Source organism: Pipistrellus kuhlii, unplaced genomic scaffold (genome assembly GCF_014108245.1).
Source record: "Pipistrellus kuhlii isolate mPipKuh1 unplaced genomic scaffold, mPipKuh1.p scaffold_m20_p_1, whole genome shotgun sequence".
NCBI lineage: Eukaryota > Metazoa > Chordata > Mammalia > Chiroptera > Vespertilionidae > Pipistrellus > Pipistrellus kuhlii.
The window spans coordinates 59542216-59558432 of record NW_023425404.1 but is presented as its reverse complement, the minus strand read 5'-3'; the positions used below and the strand labels follow the sequence as shown (position 1 = coordinate 59558432).

Here is a 16217-nt window from a genome sequence, read left to right as displayed (position 1 = left end):
TGGTGATGTCACACATCAAAGACTATTCTCTCTTAGCAGGGGACTCTGGAGAGGAGCTGAATCCCCATGATGAACTATCATCCTATTCAAAGCTGGTCGATTCATGAAGAAAAGTGGCCATAATAAGCATCAAACATGCCAGCTAGTTGAAATATCTGGTTGAATTAAGCTTGGAAAACTTTTCCATTATACTGGAATATCAAAGAAGGCCTTTCAAAAATTTTAAGGAAAATTTGAAAGTTATAGTATTGCAGATGCCAGTAAACATGCAGTGTCAGTACCATTAAATAAAACGTTAACACTTAAACATGAATTGTAGGTATAGCTCTAATTTTATAAACAAAACTATATTGCTTGATATTTCAGACAAAGTTAACATACAAGGTCAACAGAGACACTAAATGGAAGTACTCATTTTGACCTGAATACCTACTTTCATCTCCTCATGGGTTAAATAAAAAGTTTATAGCTTTCAGATGTTTTAAAATGTGCAGAAGATGAGGATATGGTGATAAATTGCAAGGACAAAATATTTGTTCCATTTCTATAAAGCATCCAATAACACACAATCCTATTATTTTTATAATATACTTTTACATAGCATGCATAAAATACATTAGGCAGCCATTGACTACTTCCCAAGAACCTTCAACATTTTAAAAAAATTTGTTAAATCTATCAACACAAGGGCAAAACTTCCATTAATCAAATCTTCAGGTACTAGCATAAAATTCCTTGTCCATTTGTACCCATGGGATACTAAGCAATTTTCAGCTTTTTAATACATAATTGATAAAGTTAGCTAATTGATGAAATGTAATTAATTGATAAAATTAGCTAATATTTTTTATTTTTCACTAAAATGAAGAGGAAAATGTAGGTTAGTCCACATTACTGTAGTGTTTTAAAAGCTATTTTTAAACTTCAGTGATCATTATTCAGAATGGATTATGATAGAGAAAAACCTTGATTTAGATGGGAAGAAAATGAAGACTCATTGAGACTGTTGCTGGTCAGAATGAAAGGGGAGGGGAGTTGTATCAGTTTGCCCATTGATTGTCATTAGGAGATAAGACATAGAAGCAAAGTCCCCCAACTGGTGGGATATGAGTCTCTGAATTTTACAATAAAGGCATAAAATCCAGAAGACTTCAGAAATATAATTTTATACCCCCTTCAATTCTGTTCATTGGAAACAAATTGTTGAACATAATGTTAGTTTCATATTTTTTTGCTAAAGTTAATTAAATTATTCAATTAGTTGAAATATTAATATTTTTACTTACCAAATACATAATATACAGACTTTCAAGGCATATCAGTTTACAAAATAGATCATAATGAGGAAAAGATGAAAAGAATTAAGGATTCAGGTAAATCTCAATGTAGGCAAAAAGTAATACTTTACTTTTAATTAGAGCTGGTAATACAAAGTAACTATATTTAAATTTCTTAATAAACATTTTTCTTTGCAACAAATTGGTACATTACAGTGTCACTGCTTATATTTAAATTGTTGTTTTATTTTGGTCCTGGAAATTGAATTCTATAATGAATTCAGATGCAAAAGACTTATGATATTTAAGGTTATTTATAGATTGCCTTGAAAAGAGTGATGGATCATGTAATTCTCTCTATTAAAATTTGAAAAGAAAGAATTCCGTGAAATAGAAGAGAATATTTTCAAATTTTACTGTTTTTTTAGAAAAGTACTGAAAATTACTTCTGATAAATTTCCTTATATTGTCAGATCTCCATAGTTAGGTGTGAGTTGCTTTTGTTTCCCTATCTCCCGTCTTTTAAGATAATAGGAATATATTGTTTGTTATAGAATTTCTTTATGAAAAGATTGGCCTTTGGACTTTTCCTATTGAAGTTATAAGAAAACTAATAAGGTTGAATTTTGGCTAAAAATCTATGTAGGGAATTAAAATTCTGACAGTCCTGTGTGTGAGTGAGTGTGTGTGTGTGTGTGTGTGTGTGTGTGTGTCTGTCTAGAAGTCTCCTTATGGGGTGATTTCTAGGGAATTTCTAAAAGGCACTGTACCCTTTAAAATTCTTTGATGGCTTCAGTAGTTCTTTGCATTTTACAGTTGGACCATTGATCTGAGTTAAAACTGTTAAAATACTAGACATCTTTTTGTTCTATTGTTAAATAAAAAAAAGTCCTTATTTAGTCTCTTATATAAATATGCCCAGGACCTTCAAGGTAAACTCAGCCCATTCCATTGAAGGGTTATACCCAGTTCACTAGAGATTGTTTTTCTTTAGTGTGAATGAGAGTGACAGCACAGCCTGCTCTATTTTTGTTATGACAAAAATCAGTCATTGAGCTTTGTCCTTTTGCACTAATAGAAATAATATAAAACACGCATTAATTTTTTCCTGTTTTACCAAGTGTCTTTGGAAACAAATTTCATTTGAATATGTTCAGTTAATAGCATCTGTGAACGGCTCTTGTGCCCCATTCAGGGCTCTCTCCATGCATTTTTTCCAGCCATTAAATACACAGAATTGGGATTTTAAAAACAAAGACAAAGATGGGACCAAGCCAGTGAAAATTGAATGGGGATTACTTGGCTGTTGTATTATTATAGTTAGGAATGATTATTTTATGTAGCATAAGTGAAAATAAGACTTCACCCCAGAAGGCTTGAGTTTGCATAAGGATTGCGTAAAATTGAAATCTCCCGGCTCATTCACAGCATCAGCAGGTTTGGTTTCACAGTCGACATATAATTTAGTGTTATAAAATTAAATCTTACCTGGTAGTGGTTCGTTTGAAGCTCAGTGATTCCAAACTCTGGCTGGAAATTGTAAGCTTCGATACTTGAGATGCCTTCTCTACGTGCCTTTTGTGTTTTCTTTTGCCACTGTGTTTGATTTCTTGCAGTGCCTGTATCTGTATTCCTGGTAATCCTGTAGCTTTAGTCAGGGCAGCATGCAACAGATGAAGATTCCATTCGGATAGGGCTAGAGAAGTAGACGGTGTGTTTTGCCTTTATCTGATGGCAGCAGTTGATCTGACCACGGACAACCTGAGTGTTCAGAACTTATTAAAAATTCATTGAGTGTCTCAGCAATGAGCAATCCTGGTTCTTTCTATAGACGTTCTGCCTTCTGGAAAAGTTCCATCCATACTGCAGGATGATACACACTCCAGAATCAAGTTGCTTAAGAAATTACCTGGACAGAAGCATTTCCTTGTTTTCCCCAACTTTTCAGTCCATTAGCTTCTTTCTGTAGAGACAGGGATTTCTTCTGTCCTCCTCCTGCTTCTGTAACACACCGCTCTGCTACACTGTTTTTGAATAGGGAGGGAAAAATCCAAAAGGAAGTACAGCTTTATCACATCTCCGGACAGTGAGTGTAGTTGGCATGAATGAAGAGCTGATGTGAGCTATTCACACCAGACAGCACACTGACGGAATGACGCTGTCATACACAATAAGCCCATTAATTACTCCTCTGATGGACAGCAGTGTGCCTGAAAGGGAACGGGGACGGAGCAGATGATCGCACTTGGCTTGCTAGGTGCTCTTGAGCAGCTTGTCACTGACAAGTGGATCCAAGCGAAGCTGCAGCTTTGGAATATGATCAGGTAGAATGGGCTAGAGGTGTTTTGGCAGACAGCTAAATGACGTATCCTGGGAGGAAAAAGAGAGCAGAGCACAGAGTGAGCTGGAATAAGGTTCCAACATGCTTTGGAAAATGTTCCTTTTCTCCTGTTAGTCCTTTGGGCTGGAGGAAAGGACTCTGCATTTAACCTATGCATTGTTTGCAGTATTTGCTGTGCTCTTTCCTCATGATATAGTTTTCCCTAAAGGAGGGAAATCATTTTTAAAAGTCTTGAGATAGAAAAGTGTGTCATGAGTTTAGAAGATGTGCAGCAAGGAAAAGACTGCTTTCTGGGAGAGGCAAGCCTGTTTGTACACATCTTTGGGCACATGCATTTTGTTGTTGTGGAAAAAACATTTCGAGTCAACATTAGGTAGACAATTTTAGTAGGGTCTTCATTTAAAATGCTTCTTAAATTAGATGGGATTCTGAGTAGCTGTATAAAAGAATAGATCTAAAAATGACAACTTCATGATTTTTGTACTTCGTTGTTGTTTTTTTTTTTTTTTTTTTTTTTTTTTTTTTTTTTTTTTCCTACTTGCCCACAGAATTTGGAGTGTTTCTGGACAATAGAATGCTTATGTTTTAAAAATTAGGAAAAATATCAAACATATATAAAACTATGGAAATATAATATGTGAACTTCTATAAATCCATTGCCCAGATTCAGTCATTTACCAAGCTGTTGCCACATTTAGCCTCATTTATTATTATTTTTTAGCTGAACTATTTTAAAATAAATCTCATTTCATCCCCACATACTTTAATATGTATATTTAAAAAATATGGACACTTTCCCACATGTCCACTGTGCCGTTATCATACCCAACAGTAGCAATAATTAAAATTAATAGTGGGGTTGATTGTTAATAATTCTTTGGGGTCATATAATCATAGATTTTAAAAAAAGTTAGAATCTAGATACAGTCCATACTTTGTAAATGGTTATTAAACCTTAGAATTTTAAACATGGACTTCTATGATCACATATGGGAAAGAAGTAAAATTCTGTTTTATAGTGGTCTTCTCCATGTACTTATGAATATCTACATAAGAAACATATCTCTAGAATATTTTCTTGAAGTTTTTCCACTTAACATTATTCATGATATTGAAAAAAAAAAAGCCATTTCTATAGGGTAACGATTGGCTCCTGGTTAGATTCATTGTTTCCTCTAAGTTCTTCTTGATTTGTTCTGGAGGATGAGGTTCATGATTCTGCCCCACGCTCTTGAGACTCCCTTTGGAGCTGGACAAATTCAATCAAACACATCCCAGGGCCAGTTCTACTTTATTGCTGGAAAAAGACCATTTTGCTTGTTTGTCTCATCAAAAACAATACATCTCTATAATAAATACTCCAAGTGTTAAGCCAATGATTATGAAGCCATTTCCAACATTTGAATGTGACTTAGAGTTCTGTGAAGATCTAGAAAAAGAGAAGTAAAAATCAGATGGCCCCGTTGTGTTCATGACTATTGCTTATAATACTATGTATTGTATTATATTGATAGATAAATTATTAAATATTTTTTCAACAATATCAGATCCCCCCTCCCCCCCTATGAATTTCTATTTCCTATAAGATTTGAACTCACTGCTCCTTTCTGAAAAAGCAAAGCCTTTGTCCGGCTGTCCTCTCTTCTGCTGAAATTCATTCTTAGGTATATTCTCTCTGTTTATTTTCCTCCACCCCCCATCTTCCAAGTTGGCTAGATGAACGAGAATGTGAAGGTGAAATATGGGGTGCCATTAAAGGGGCATGGATGGGAATTATACCTAGGCTCAAAGCCACTACTGAAGACCATGCTCCCATGTCTATTTGAGGGATACAGAATACATCCCTCCAGAGGTCTTCGATCATGTTTCCTGTCATATGTCATGTTATGGCGTGATTGTTTGGTAGCTTTGTGTAGCACTCTATTTTTCACATTATGCCCTGTCTCATATCTTGCTGAACAAGGAGTATAGGTATGTGTTTATTACCTACAGATGTGCTTTACTGAGAGCTTAGTAAGTAGTTACTATGACCATTATATACAGGTAAGCTGAATAGAAAAAGAAGAGCCAAAATGCTTCTTTTTCTAAGTTTTCTTTGTAATTTTTCTCCTCAACATGTGAACTTTGCAAATGTCTAGGTTCCACTGTATGGTTGGTGAGAGTGGCTCTAGAGGAAACTAGATGAATAGATTGTGAGTGCATTTTTGGATGCAAATCCCCACTCAATTTCAAATCATCATTTCCCGGTGGACTAACTGCGAGTGGAGTTAATAGGAAAACATTGGTCGAAGCAATGACTGTAGAGTTCCAAACCAAAGGAGGGGACCTCTGCCCCTGAGTCACTTTTCCAAGATTTTGCTGCTGGTATTCCTGATGTTGATCTGTTTTTAGAAGCTACATTTATTTTTACTTTCTATAGAATGGACTTGATGCTGTGAATAATATTGTTGAGCAATCTAGAAGATCTAGTAGCTAGTGGCATGGTTGGCTTGTCTCCTCACCCCCAAACTCCCATATGAGGGTTTCTCTTTGATGCATGTAATAAAGCACAATTTTCTTTTGTTCAGATGTTTCAACTCCCATTATTGTCATGTTTAATCTAAACGCTCCCATTTCCACTATGAAGTTGGTCAAGCAAGTTTCATAAGCATCATAGACTTTTAAAGAGCTTTATATATAAGATAAAATCTCCCCCTAAGTTTTTTTAAGGTATATTTGATCCATACCTAGAAGCCTGCTCACAGCTATTTTTGAGTCTTTGTGAAATTATAACTGCTTTTAAAAAGAAAAAAGTATGTCTTTCATTTCTTAGATGAATAGGATTTGTGATTAAAGATTTCATCTGTGGCAACTACTTTTTTAAAGGGCATTTTAAATATTTATAATATCAATTAAATATAATTATTTTTTAGTTAATGCACCAAGAAAAAAATGTTGTATTTTAAAAGAGTATTGTAGAGTCATGAAAGCTCTTTTTAAAATAAATATGTTTGATGCTAGAACTTGTGATGTCTTGATTTAAATTAATAAAGCTGTAATACCTACAAGTTAAGCCTTTGGATTAAGTTGTAAAAGTAAATAAATTGAATTATATGAAAAAAATATGCTTGCCATGCTCGTGTGGCTCAGTGGTTGAGCATTAACCTATGAACCAGGAAGTCACAGTTCCTGGTCAGGGCACATGCCTCGGTGTCAGGCTTGATCTCCAGTAGGATGTGTGCAGGAGGCAGCTGATCAGTGATTCTCTCTCATCATTGATGTTTCTATCTCTCTCTCTCTTCCCCTCCTTTCTGAAGTAAATAAAAATATATTTTAAAAAATGCTTGGCTGATGCTCTTGTTAAAGATGTCAAATCTGCCGAAATTGGTTTGGCTCAGTGGTGGAGTGTTGGTCTGCGGACTGAAGGATCCCAGGTTCAATTCTGGTCAAGGGCATGTACGTTGGTTGCGGGCACATCCCCGGTAGGGGGTGTATAGGAGGCGGCTGGTCAATGTTTCTCTCTCATTGACGTTTCTGGCTCTCTATCTCTCTCCCTTCCTCTCTGTAAAAAAAATCAATAAAATATATTAAAAAAAAAAAAGATGTCAAATCTTTGTTGGCTTACATGGGTCATTCTAGATCATTGGAGCTCATTAATTGTAATAATTGACAAATACTTGATTCCTTACTAGGCACATGACTCTACTCTAGGTTCTTTGAATGTGTAATGTATCTATTTTTTTCATAGCTTTGAGGCAGAAACTGTTATAATTTCTACTTTATTTTTAAACATTTTATTTTTCAAAATACAGTTTATATTTAGTAGTATTTGGTGTTAGTGTCAGGTGTACAGTATAGTGGTTAGACAATCATGTACTTTACTAAGTGTTCTCCCTGATATTTCCAGCACCCATTTGGCACCATTCACAGTCACTTCTATTTTATAAAGGAGGGAACAGATGCAGAGAGGTGAAGTAACTTGCTCAAGTTGGCCCAACTAGTTAGACCTTGAATTGTGGTATGAATCCAAGTCAGATTCTCTTCCTGGGAGACACCCCCTTTAAGTGTGAGGCTCTTGAGTATAATTTTGAGAATGGTATCTCTTCAGCATAACCAACATTCTATCAAAATGGGGTCTGAGATCACAGATGACTGGCAGATGACCCAAGTAGTTGACTGTCTTTGAGAAAAAGACAGTGAATTTAATACAGAAGGACTGTTTCCATCCTAGCTTCCATGCTTAGAATTTATAAAGGGGTGATTTTCTTTTTCTTTCAGAATCGTTTACTTTGTTCTTTTATAGCCTTTCAAGTAACAATATATTTTAGAATACTAGTCATTTATGTTTAAAGACATTTAAACTCTGTGTGGTGCTATGAGAGACTTATGAACTAGATTTGCTGTACTTTATAATAAAACTATTAAGAAACAATTAAAAGGGACATATGTAATACTTTCAACAATAAAGATTAAAAAGAATTGCGTTCTTCATAATGTATCACAATCATATAAACTGTGTTTTCACCTTCTTATTTGGGCTTGTTTTATGCTTATTTTTAATCTTCTTTAGATCATTACTCTGTCACAGCACTGCCTAGGGCCTTCACCTGTGTCCTGGTGCTTGGTTCTTTCCAGTCTGTCCTCCTCCTGATTCTGACTTTTCTCAGTGAGGTGCAGACACCACTAGAGGTCTCCAGCCCACACAGTAGGAAGCTCTGATTTTGCTGGCACACCCTACTCAGTGGAATGGATATGTCACTTGGGAGATTGGTTATTAATATTTCTCATTAAGTATTTATTACATGCTTCTTATGTTCCAGGTCCTAGACTAGGCTATGTCTTGGGGTAAATTAAACAAACAAACAAAAAAGGTGAGGTCTCTGCCTCCAAGAACCCTGCAGTCCAGTGAGGACACGGAGGTGAGCGCACACGGTGGTCACAGAGCGCTTGTCAGGCACGGCCACCTCACATCCTCTTAGATCCCAATTGCCGGGGTCGTTGAGACTTCCCGGTTTAGCAGACTCACTCATACTCTTGACCTTCTCCGTAGCTCTTCATCAACAGTGAGGTCCCTTCTGCTTTCTTGCTGAGCCTGATGATGCATCTTAATGGCTCCCGCCAGCCTGATGCTCAAGGGCAAGTCAGGTTATTCGGCTAGGCTCCGGGTTTTGCTTCTGATGCCTTTCTCAGCAGCGGGTCTTCAGGGAAGCACTTCATAAAGAGTCAGTCTCTTCTAATCCCTGGGAATAAGGCACCCCTCCACAATTTGGGACATTTCCATTTTGCTTTGTTAAGAGATTTCTTTTAAGAGAGAGTCTGGGTCCACTTTGCACTTCTTATAGGTTAGGGCAGTGGTTGGCAAACTGCGGCTCTTTGGCCCCTTGAGTATGGCTCTTCCACAAAATAAATACCACAGCCTGGGCGAGTCTATTTTGAAGAAGTGTCATTAGAAGAAGTTTAAGTTAAAAAAAATTCGGCTCTCAAAAGAATTTTGGTTGTTGTACAGTTGATATTTGGCTCCGTTGACTAATGAGTTTGCCGACCACCTGGTTAGGGTGTTTAAGTTAAGAAATGTCTCATGGTTACGTGTTTGTGCACTTCCTCTGCATGAGCCACGAAAAGCCCCTGGCACAGTGCCTGGCACATAGAGGGCAGATGTTTGCTGTCAGCAGTTGCCATTGTTATGATGGAACTTGATTTAATTTTAGTGCTAGAAGGGCCTTCAGGGATAATTTAGTTCATTTCATACAACAGGTTTCAGTCTTTTTTCCCTTTTTCATTCAGGCTGTGTAACGGAGTTGTTATCTCCAGTGCTATCTGTCCCATATCGGGAAGGCTAGGATTTTGACCCAGTCACTATCAACTTATTGATTACAGGATTTCATAGTAATTTGAATGTGGATAAATATTTTGAACAAAATGGCAATTTTGAACTTTAAAAGAAGTTAAGGGTGAAATTGGGAAAGTACTAAAAAAATATTTCAACACAAAAACAGTGCTGCTCTAGAAAGCCAGGCAATTTGTTCGCCTTTTATCTGTAGCAAGAGTTCCAGGGGAATTCTGAAAAACAGGATAATGGCCTTTTAGAGGGTAGACCTACTGTTTTTTAAAGTGTAGAATTCTCAAATACTCAGGTGAACAATTATTGGAAAAAAAAGTAGATTGGATTGTATTTTAGATTTTAAAAAATATTTGGTCACAGTTTATGCCTTAAAGTTGTCAAAAAATAATTAACAGAGCCACTTTAAAATGGAGCTTTAAAATTGCATGTCTTATGCCTCCAATCTTTGGAATATTAAAACAAGTCAAAACAACCTTTGGACTGGAATTAAAGCAACATTGAACCCCAAAGAACTGTTTGCAAAGATAACAAGAAATCAGTTATTCTGACTACTGCACTGGAAATTAAAAACATTGCTTGGAATTAACATCACTATGCTATATATCTGCACCAATAGAAATGCCTTCCTTTTATTGATGTAATTGTTCACTTTTTCTTTCTCATAAATATCCCATTGCCTTTGTCTCCTAATCAGACATTGTTTGAGCTTCTGCCTGAATCAGTGCATCCTGATCTCAAACACTTGTTGCCTTTCACTTGAAAGGCCTTTTAATTTTTAGATAGCAAAGGCTATTTAAAAAAAAGTTAATAAATGACTAAATATATAAATAATCTTGGGTGCCTTTAAGTGAATAGGTAATTGTTGGAACCAGCAAGAAAACTATAGGAATAGATGTCAGCTATTGCAATTGGAGAAGTTTTGGGGACTCTCTAATACGAGAAAGTTTTCAGTTAACATTTTAATACATTAATTGACAGGTAGAGGCAAGAGGAAAGCTTTAAGATTCACGGTAATATATAATGCCATTCGGGATGAGTCCTAGGGTAGGGCGTACGAGTGAGAAATTTAGTGTGCATTTAGTGTGGGCGGGAATAAGTGAAAACAATCTTGATAATAACTATGTGATGATATGTAGGAAAGTGAGGGGGTGGTTATAGGAAGGTTCTCATGCCTTAACCATGCTTTTCTGTTTTTAAAGAATCTCTCTGAGTCCTGTGTGTCATGGTAAGAAATTGGTAGACCAGCAAGGAGATTATTGTGATGCTTTAAGCAAAATATGATGGTTTCTATCTTAGTCCACAGACTGGGTGGCTTAGTCCACAGGCATTTGTCTCCCACAGTCCTGGAGCCTGGGAAGCCTGTGCTCAGGGTGCGGCATGGCTGGGTTCTGGTGCGGCCTCTTCCTGCCCTCAGATGCCTCCTCCTTGTTGTGTCCTCATAGCGGAGAGAGGAAGCTCTGGTTTCTCTGCCTCTTCTTAAAGGGCACTAATCCCATCACCGAGGACCGACTCTCCTGCCGTCATCTGGACCTAATTACCTACCTCCCAAAGGCCCCACCTCCTAATGCCATCACACAGGGGACTAGGGATTCAACATGAATTTAGTCCATAACAGTTCCTTAGACTAAGATAGTAACAGGAAAGGAAAGAGATAGACAGATTAGAGGAATATTTTGGAGGTATAAAGGATAGAACTTGCTGATGAATTGGCTTCTGGGTGTGAAGGAGAGTGAAGTGTTAGAATGACTCACATGTGTCTGGAGTAACCGCGGTTGGAGATGCCATTTGCTGCACCCATTAGCTGGGTGGGAGCAGCTTTGGGAAGAGGAAGATCAAGGGAGAGAATATTGAACAAGTCAGGTGGTGGGTCTGATAATTCTTACCTTCTCACTGGGCATGTGAAAGAAGACCGTATAATCATTGCATTGAGTATCAATATATTCCTGTATGTTATAGGTATTTTTGGAAATAGGTATTTTTCTTGTATTAAGTGATGTTTTTTTCTTGTCTCAGCTATTTACATGCAACAGATACTTATAATTCTCTCCTTGCATGTAGTCCAGGGAAGTAGGGAAGTAATTGATCTTTCAATTTTCCTTTAGGGGCTGTGGCTTGTAAGACACACTCTAGGAATAAATGGGGTGTGCTCCTCCCTGCCTCCATATTCCCCAACCTGGTTGAGAAAACTTTCTTTAACTTCTATGAATGCTTTTGACCTGCCCAAGTTATTATTATTTGTTATCCATATTCTTCAATGTTTTTTTTTTTTTAAATTTCTTGTTTGCACTGGCTTATAGGCAGGAAGGACTTTTCCTTCTCAGATAGTCCAGACACCTAATCTTTCTAGATAAGAAAGCTGCACATCTGCGAGGTTGGCATTTGCTCAAGGATGCAGATCTTGCAACAGGTTAACAAGTAGATAACCCCAAGCATTGGAATCCCAGCCTATAGTTCTGTTTACTTAATTTTTCTCCTAAGAGAAATTCTTATGAATAAGGAACAAAACGTTTTACAAGAAATGCTTGATAAGTTAAAAACAGTTCTATTGTTCTGTAGAGATATTTTATATTTGTAAGTTGAGAGGATTGATGCAACGTCCTCAGGTGAACAGCTTAACACCTAATATAGCTGCACTGTTCTAGGCACAGGCTGAACAAAGGTGACTGAGGAGAAACTCTGTTCCCAAGCAGTTGACATGGAGAGGGGGAGACATGCATCTAAATGAACAGCGCTGTCCCCAGCGTGATACTCACTGAAGTAGCCACTGGGTTGGAGATAAGATGGGGCTTGCAGGCCGGAGGAAAAAGATAGTTTCGCCTGGAGAGACCTGGGAGGTTTTCCAGAGGCGGTGCATTAAGCCGAGTTGGCGAGGTGCTTTTTGAAACCCTTCAGTAGACTTAATTCTAAGAAGCCCACTTTATTTTTTTCTAGTTTATTGCAAAACACTAACAAGAGGTTTGTTGTGTACGAAGTGAAGAATGTGTTTGAGATTATATATAAAACATTGCAAACATTTCTTATGGGTATGACAACAAAACCTGCCCTGCACACACAGACTCCTTTTTCCTCTCTTTAACCCATGTGTTCTAGTTGCCATAACAACCTGATTATGGTAGTGCACTTGTGACTGTGGTTGAGATTGTGTCAGCAGTTCCTTTATAAGCTGCAATTTTCAGGATTTTAAATTCAAAGTCATGTTCTCTTCAATGACATGTAAGTTCCATCTATCTATTGATTTCATTTTTCAGTATAGTTGAGTACCCAAAAGTCATTCTCCCTTCCCCTCTTATTGAAAAAGTCCATATATTTAGTGCTCAGGATTCTGCTTTGGTTTGCGAATATTTTTTTTGTTAAAAGAAACCTCCATATCTGATCAAGTTCTCTTCCTTTTTAATGAGGAAATTGAGGCACCAGGGGATTAAATAGTTTGCCCAAGGGCAAATAATTCAAAGGAATTTAGTAGTCAACACCCTTCCACACTGGTGGAGGTCAGCAGCAGCCTGTGAACCCTTCGGCCTTTGATTAAATCTCACAATGACATGCCTTCGATTTACTTAGATATGTTTCTCTTTGTATGTGTGATGTATGTCCTATCTCATCTAATGGCATTCTTTTGTCACACACAGTCTGGATTGAGAAAGTTTGTTGATAGGTCTGTCCAGTCTCCACTAAATTGAGCTTCTCAGAGTCAGCCACCTGCCTCACCCACTGGTCCAGCATTTGCTGCGGAAGAACAGCTCAGCCTCTTCTTCCTTCTTGCTGTGACTCACTTCACCTGCTTCTCATCTTCTGAGTTGCCTGTTTCTAGTTCTTAGACCTAATGGCCTGTCATGGGTGTGTTGTCATTTGACTTTTCCATGAGGATACAAGAGAAGGAGCTGGGGACAGAGGAAGTGAGCAGGACTCCTAGGCAGAAGGAGAAGCACATGAAGTCTGGGAACTCGAGGGAGCTGGCATTTGGAGGGCTGTTACTTGGACTGAAGTATATAGTGGTCAGAGACAAGTTGGAGACACTAAGTGGCCTGAACATAGACTCGTACTGGGCTTACTGCTAAGGAAGTTGAACTTTATCTAGTAGGTAATAGGGACCGATTGAAAGGTCATAAGGGGAGTGGTATGGGATTACCTAAAACTACTAGAATTGAAGACTGAAATGTGAATAACAAAAGTGAGGCATAGATAGATACACATTCCCCAAAGTGAAAAATGTTAGTGCCCAGAAGGAGCAATGAATTCTGTCTGGGGTATAATGATGGGGAACTTTTACAAAAGAGGTGACATTTCAGCTGGATTTTAATGGGTAACTGGGATTACACCAGGCAGTGAAGTGGGAGAGATGGCATTGGAGAGATGAGAAACAGTTTGAACAAGGGATTGGAGGCAAGGACATGCTTGGTGCACCTATGTTGGTGCGGTGTAAGGTCTGAGGGGGCCAATGGCTCGAGATAAGGCTGGATATGTAAGCTTGTAAAATGTTCGCTAAAGGTTTTTGTGCCTCATCAAAGAGTGCAGACTTCATGGTCTGGAATAGATAGAAGGAAGCCATGGTCTTTCAGGAGCAAGAAGGCATTGAGCCGACATAGAGATATAGCTCTGGCAATTTAGAGACTGCCACTGACGAGGAGAGCGGTAGAGGTTCCTATTCTACTAGACCAGGTCAAAAGTGAAGGTGTCTGTTGAGATAGGGTGCTGGGATTAGAAGGATTAGAAATGGAGGGTAAGAATTGAAGAGCTGACACTGTCCCCTACTTTGAATAGGAAGCACCAGGGTCACAATTAGCAATTATGTGGATTTTAGCCTTCTCCATTTTGTTTTGTTTTTACCCCCAGCTTTATTGAGTAGTTAAGAATTGCACATAATTAATATATACAATTTGGTGATTTTTGGACATATGTGTACAATCATGTTACCACCAATACAGTCAAGGTAATAAACATATTCATAACCTCCAAGAAAAAAAAAAAAGAAGAATTGAAGCGTGGAGACATTTCAGAGGTGAATTTATTTATCAGATGTGGTGATTGACTGCAGAGAGCAAAGGAGGGGAAAGATTGGAAGAGGGAGTTTTTTCATTCAAGCTTTTAGGTGGATTATTTTGCCATTTATAAGGAAAACAGGAGGAGGAGATAGATTTGGGTTAAAGATAATATTTAAAAAATCATCCAAATTTTAAAAATTCAGGTGTAGTTTACTTACAAAATGCTCAGATCCTAGGCAAAAATTTTGATGAGTGTTACAATTGTGTACACCTGTGCAATCACCCCTAAAACAAGATGTAGAATAGGAGTTCTCAACCTTTAATGCTAAAGAGACATCTGGAGCACACCTGCACAGTCTGTAGCACCCTCCCCCAGAGTTTCAGATCCAGGAGCTCTGGGGCAGGGCCTTGAGAATTTACATTTCTAACAATCACAGGTTCTGCTGGTTAAGGGGCAGCACTTGGAAAATTGCTGAACTTTGTGGTCACATCAGAAAGGCTTTTTTCTCTCTCCCCCCTTCCCCATGGAACCATGGTTTGATTTATATAATCATGATTAGTTTGCTTGTTCTTGGGTGGCCTACAAATGAAATTATGTAGTATATAATCTGGCTTTTTTCCCCCACATGATATAATGATTTTGAGATTCACCCATGTTGTTGCATGTAGTTTATTCCCTTTTATTGCTGAAGAATATCCTATCATATGAATACAGCACCATTTATTTATTGACCATTTATTTATTGGAACTAAATTGGTTTTAGTTCCAATTTTGGGCTATTATGAATACAACTTCTGTGAATATTTATGTACAACTCTTTGTGGCCATATATGTTTGTTTCTCTTGGTTAAGTATCTAGGAGTAGAAATCCTGGTTCATAGGGTTGATTTATGTTTCATTTTCTAAGAAATGGTCAGATCATTTTTTCATAGTGGTTGTAAATATAACTAGTTGAATTTTGATTAAATATTTATTGAATTTAGTGAGTTTGGTAGATATTGTCTAGACCAGTGGTTGCCAACCTTTTGGACCTCATAGACCAATGGTTGGCGATCGCTGGACTAGACTGAGAGACTTTTGTCAAGGAAGAAAGGGCTGGGTGGACAGGGAAGTTTGGCAAAACTACCCTTTGGGTCATATGCTGAGTTAATCAATAGAGATGCATCTCTTCTGCAAACCCTAAAAAAATGTAAATCTGTGGGTGGTCTTAAAAATATAAATCACTATTTATTCAAATAACATTTATTGAGCCGTTACTGTGTGCTGGTCACATGACAGTATATTGGTCCCAATACTTACCCTGATAGAGTAACATTCTTGTATTTTAAGAAGGTTTAAGACAATCAATGTCTTAAGTTTAACCTGCTCTTAAACCTAGTTTATCTGACTGTCATTTCAGAAATTCTATGTATCAGGAAATCCTGACATAAGCAAAAATCCTCAAACTCCCAAACTCCAAAGCATTTCAGGTCATTGAGAAAAAGATGGATTTGTCAATCAATGATGTTAGTCCAAGTGGAGTTATTGCCTCGGAAAAGAAAAGGGATTAAAAACTCATACTGTTTGGATAGCAGGATAAAGTCTATGTGGGTCAAAAAATTTAATATAAATTTAAAAATTCATAAAATATTAGAACAAAAAAAAATATTAGAACAAATCACTGACAAATTCAGAGTGTCTGAATGGGGAAGGTCTTTCTAAATATCGCAAAGTTCAGAAACCATAAAAGAAAACACTGAAATTTGATTAATAAAAATTAAGAATGCCTGCATGGCAGCAACCATAATGAAAGCCAAAA

General features: G+C 37.4%; 1 protein-coding gene across 1 annotated transcript in view; it reads left to right on the top strand.

Annotated features, from left to right (window-relative positions):
* The window catches only part of AVEN (apoptosis and caspase activation inhibitor), a 144802-nt gene that overhangs the window by 65032 nt on the left and 63553 nt on the right, over positions 1–16217 (top strand). The window lies entirely within an intron of this gene.